Source organism: Raphanus sativus, unplaced genomic scaffold (genome assembly GCF_000801105.2).
Source record: "Raphanus sativus cultivar WK10039 unplaced genomic scaffold, ASM80110v3 Scaffold1023, whole genome shotgun sequence".
Classification (NCBI taxonomy): Eukaryota; Viridiplantae; Streptophyta; class Magnoliopsida; order Brassicales; family Brassicaceae; genus Raphanus; species Raphanus sativus.
The window spans coordinates 1-5,808 of NW_026616337.1; the positions used below are offsets into that span (position 1 = coordinate 1).

The following is a 5,808-nucleotide window of genomic DNA, read 5'->3' on the forward strand; positions in this document are numbered from 1 at the left end:
CTGGGACGGACCCGACGAGCATCGTAACCGTCGGGAATAGGACATTCAGACATGTTCCAACACACATGGATTTAGCTGTCGCATATTCAGGCGTAGCAGCATAGTTCTTTCCCCACTTGCTCGTTACAGATATGATTTGTGTAGGCGTAGGGTGTAAAACCTCCTGATTTGACCAAAAAACAAAGAAAGGATTTGTAGATTAAACAAATTTAGGATGATTAAAAACATTAAATCTTAATAAAAACTTCTTTTTTTTTTTTTGGCATTTGGAGACAATGAAACAATAAATTGATATAACAGAAAGAGAGAGAGAGAGAGAGAGAGAGAGAGGATGGTTACTTCTAGTGCATGTTTTTTAGTGGAGAGATGCTCCTTGAAACTCTTAAGGCTTAGGCAATCCAAAGAGCACGTTTTGCAGTGAAACACGGCATCATCCGCCGTGTCTGCGCTGCTGCTTGTCACGGCCGCAGTCGTCCCAAGTAGTAATTTTTCCCAGAGCCACTCTTTACGAGTGGAACGTACAATACTGCGCGAGGTTGGACTGAATAAGCCAGAAAAAGGTTGTAAGTCGTGCGTTGTTGAAGCCGGGCCAGATCCCAATGGAAAACATCTAGCATCTGATTGGTTATCATCATCATTGTAGCCGGAGAGGATTATCCTCTCGCCATTTCACCATATCCATATACATGACTGCGCACGTGCTTTCTGTTTCATTACGGAAAGGACAACATATTCAATTACATAATAATCCCAAGTTCAATCTATAAACTATTTATATAACAACAACTAATTGGACTAACCAGATCTGATATGTACCACCGCGACTCCAGTGGAAGAGAGAGCTTGTAGCTGGTGGTCAGGGGTTTGTTTGTGGTCTCCATAGGCTCTGATGGAGACAGGACCAGAGTAGCCTAGTTGTCTGAACCCACCTTCTATGCGCTCGGAGACGAACACGATGAGCATCAATACCCTCTGGAACCGGACAGTCCTTCATGTCCCACCCACCCGCTATTTTGCCGTCTTCGCCGCATCTTCCCCACTCATCCTCTCTCTCTCTCTCTCTCTCTCTCTCCTCAACCTTTTAACAAATCTCCGACACAGATCTCTTTCCAGTTACCACCACACCTTGTCCTAGGGTTTTCTTTTTTTCTTATATATACACATGCGTGCCACCCAACTATAGGGCCTAACCTAAAACCATTTAAACTGTGGGCTTGCGAGTTCGAGGCTTTTATCTTCTTCTTAAAAATATGATATATGTATTTTATTTATATGTTGTGTTTATTTGTCAAATAACCAAAAGCAAAATTAGTAGTTTTTAGAAAGAGGAGAGATAGAAAGAGAAAAAGGGTGTGATTTTAGCTATTAAGTTAATTTAGTTTTTTTTTTAAGTCAGTAGGTGCAAATTACGAAAAAATATGTATTTTGTTGACAATATTGTAATTACTTAATTACAATAATTATAATTATAAAAAATAATTATAGAAATATTGCCAATATTGCCTTTCTCTTTAGATCCCTTGATTTGTGGCTTAATCAACTGTTTCTTGCTTTTCTCTTTAGAAGACTAATAATCATGATCAACTTTTGCTTCTTAGCTGGGGATGAAGCTGGCTTTGCAACTCTTTTGGAGGACTTTTCACCAGACTTTTAGAAATTTTTGTAGAAGCTTGTTTTTCTTTAGCTTTGGTCTCTGCTTCAATCTTTTTAGATGAGGCTTTCTTATCAGATGGCTTCTCATCTTCTGCTTCGTCTCTCTCATCTTCAGTTTCAGTTTTCTCATGGTCGTCACTATCTTCTTCTTCTGGCGCTGCATCATCTTCCTCGTGAGTTTCCTTAGCGCCTTCAGAATCAGAATCCTCTTCATCTTTGTCATATGGATGGTCTCGCTTTTTAGTTTGCCTTTTCCTCTGTGTAGTAAAGAACATTGTTCAACAGCCGAAAAATTTAAAAAGTATACTATAATTTTAGAGACAAGATACTACAAACCTTGGCTGGGGTATCTGAGGATTCTCTAGATTTCCTCCTTTTCTGTGTGCTCTTGCGCATTTTGGCTTCGTAAAAGTATACTCACATCACATACTGACGATAAACATGTAGAGCAGTAAGGTACTAATTAAAAAAAAAATACATTTTCTTGATCAGCAAGTATGACGACATCTCTTGTTGCTTTGGGAGATTCCAAAAACTCAAGCACTTTGACAGCTACTTCTTCCTGAGAGTGTCAGGGAATGAGTGAATCTTAAAACAAAGGTACAATAAATAGATGAATGACATATTCTTCTTAATACTTACTTTTTAGTGTTGCTTCTGTTTATAGTTATGTCAAGTACATCACAGAAGTAGATTAGTTTTTCTTCTATGCAATTTGTCAAGTTTCTCCTTGACTCGTCCTCTTTGCTTCTCCTCCTCCTCCTGGACAACAACATTTGAAAGCGTCAACATGATGCATAACAAAATAAGCATCAGCCGCAGCAAAATGGTGTTACCTCTTTCTGTGACCATACAAAGCCAGAAAACTGACCAATGTTTTTCTTAATCATCTGTGCCTGCAGAGAGCAATTTACAAACAAAACTCGTCAATGAGACATGCGCTCTGGACAAAATAAGCAATGAAAAATGTGAAAGATAACATCCGTAATAGTTTACAAAATGTGGTCAAACATTTTAAAAAGCACCTTTGCTTTCTTCCCATAGAGAATGGTGTGTAGTAAGATGAGGTTGTCGTCAGCTTTTCTCTTGGATAGTTGAAAAGCCACTGAAACAGGCCAACATCATCAGCCATACTTATTAATGGTAAATAAATGTAAACAAACATACATACCATTTGGAATCTCTCTGAGTGGTGTTCCACGACCCTGTTTAAAAAAAAACTGCTCAATTCCCAGAACACACAGATAACTTAAAGAGAAAGTAAAGTTTCTTTCTTTTTCTGTCTGAAAGTGATAACCTTTTCAATTGAAACGGACTTGTTCGGTATAGGAGTAGGCAACGAGAAACGCTTAACCTTCTTCCTCTCCCTCGTTTGCCTCTCACTACTACTCGAACCCACCTGAGATTCCACTTCCGGCGTCGTCGTCGTCTCTTCTAGGGTTTGAGTCGCCATGATGTGAGTCCAAATTAAAAAAAGGGCGGGCGGGCAATTCTTTGTCTCTCGCGGCAAAACTATTCAATATATATGTACACAAAACTCGGCCCAATAATCTACTAAGCCCAGTTTAACCCACGGTGGGCCTATTTAACTATGGAGTCCACTTTTACCTCCCGATGGGCCTATGAACTTCTGTACTTACTTGGCCTAGTTAACTTACAAGTGTGGGGCAGTGATGAAGGATACGATACCAATACCATGAATTTTTTGTTCAAGGATTTATATGAAAATGGTTTTTTTCGGTACTTTTATTTTTATATGAATTTATACAAAAACTTACGAGATGAATCCTAGAAATTTTGCTATTATCTATAATTCTTGAAATTGAAAAACTTTGTCTTGTGTGATTTTTTTTAATGAAATAAAAGGTGTGTATCTTAGTTTTGTAAATATGTAAAAAAACTTTTTCTAAATGTAATATGGACAGAGGCACAGAGCCGTCCACACACCTTGTGGAAAAAGGCAAGAGCCTTAAGCCCCTTAGGTTTTTAATCAAAATTTAGGGCCACATATTTATATAGTTCATTATTCTTTGAGTGTTGTAAATATCTGCATATATATATATATAGAACTTGATTGGTCATATATACTTTCTCTACATTTTAGTTTGGCCTCATTTTATAGACTTTAATTATAAACATATTCATGATATCTACCATTTTAGTTGTTTGTAAATATACCAAAAAAATTTATGATGAGATCATTTAAAAAAAATATTTACTTATTGTAAAAAAAATGTTTTAGAGCATCTCTAATTTGTGTGTAACAAAAAAAGAGCATCTCTAATTTAACTCCTTTTTCATTTTAAAATAGAATAAAATGGAATATAGAGTAAAAGATGTTTCAATCTAATTTTATATCTCACTACATAACGAAGTTTATTCTACAAATAAAATAATTTATTTATTTTATTTAAATGAAAAATAAAATAAGACTAAAGCATTTTTACTTTATGAATTTGTTAGAACTTAAAAAGAAGCTATTTGAAATGACTCAAAAAGAAATTACGAAATTAGCCATCCAACTATAATGCTACAATAGTAGGTCATCTTAAACCATCCATCTCACAGTTTCTTTGCTTCTAAAACTCCACTAAGTGATGGGATTTAAACCTTATTTTATCAAATTTTCTTTTCTTGTTTCTATGAGAAAAGTTAAATTTCTTTAGTTTAAAAATATTTATAATTTATAAAATGATGGCTCATGTCTAAATCTCAACAAAGTTCTTGATAGAAAGCAAAATCATTTTTATCGTTTTAGGCAGAAAAACATATAAATTATTTGCTTTGTTTTCTTCTGTCACAGACCTACATTTATTTAGTTTGTTTCACATATACAACTCGTTAATTGAGTGGACTTTACCAAAAGAGTTGTAACAACTAGAGATGTCAATTCGGTTGTTCATGAACATGTTTAAATGGACAAATTAGTTTAGTGGACATTATATTTTTAAAGCTTGAATTGTACCAAGTCTAAATTATCCAAACCAAACTGAACCATTTCAAATAGATTTTCTGCGGGTTCCAATTAAAAAATCAATGTTAGCATACAAAAATTCATATTTAATATAATTTCATTATGTTTCGTAAAATTCATAATAATAGATACAGTATTGACGGAAAACTCGATTTACGGTTTTAGCAGAAAACTCAATTTTACAGTTTTGGCTGGAAAACTTGATTTACGGTTTTGACGGAAAAATTTAAAAACTCGATGTTACTATTTTGGCGGAAAATCTCTATTTTACGGTTTTGGTGAGAAAAATCAATTTGTAGTTTGACGGGAAAACTCAAAAACTCGATTTTACGATTTTGGAGAGAAATCTCAATTTTACAGTTTTGGTATGAAAATTCGATTACAGTTTTGATGGAAAAACTCAAAAACTCGACTTTACGATTTTGGCAAGAAAACTAGATTTACGGTTTTGACGGGAAAATTCAATTTACGGTTTTGACAGAAAAACTCAAAAACTCGATTTGATGATTTTGGTTAAAAACTTAATTTACGGTTTTGGCGGTAAAATTTGATTTTTTCTTCCAAAATAAAAACTCTAAGATTTTTATATCATTGGACCGTCCATGTCCATTTGGTTTAAACCTAATCGAACATGCTTTATTTGTGTATCTAATTTGGTTAATCTAAATGGAATTGCACATGGTCACCCATGGATAAAAAAGTCCAATTGATATCTCTAGTAACAACATCATCTTCTAGTTTCCCTCCCTCCCCCCCCCCCCCCCCTCCCTCTATTATGGGTCTACATCCTTCTTTGCGTGTCTTACAGCATCCGCAATGGGAGACTATAGCGTTGGGATTCTAAAAATACATGTATATATATGTGTTTAATTACAGAGTTAATTTTTTACTGGAAATCCAATATAAAAGTATCTAATTTCAAATATTCTGGATTGGATTTCCCTTAAGATTTAAAACTCAGAAATTACATATACATACATATATATACACTTTTAGAATTCTAAAACTAGAATCTCCATTAGGGTGCTCTTAGCCTTTGAATTGTTTTTCTTTCCTTTATGTTGCAAGTTACCCCGATGCGGCTACTTTAGAACTAAATATGAACTAATCAACATTTATTCTGTAGTTTGTTATATGTAAAAGCCAAATGCAAACGATGAGAAAAACTATATATGCTTTTC

At 34.6% G+C, this 5,808-nt stretch overlaps 1 long non-coding RNA gene and 1 pseudogene across 1 annotated transcript; both read right to left on the bottom strand.

Annotated features, from left to right (window-relative positions):
* Window positions 1–11: 11 nt before the first annotated feature.
* LOC130503576 (uncharacterized) lies at window positions 12–1,137 on the bottom strand. Its single transcript, XR_008940872.1, has 3 exons — window positions 801–1,137; window positions 340–705; window positions 12–163 (listed from the first exon to the last, which is right to left on the bottom strand). It is a non-coding gene; the product is annotated as an uncharacterized LOC130503576 (long non-coding RNA).
* A 49-nt stretch (window positions 1,138–1,186) lies between these two features.
* On the bottom strand, window positions 1,187–2,210 carry LOC130503577 (DEK domain-containing chromatin-associated protein 2-like; annotated as a pseudogene).
* Between the last annotated feature and the right edge of the window lie 3,598 nt (window positions 2,211–5,808).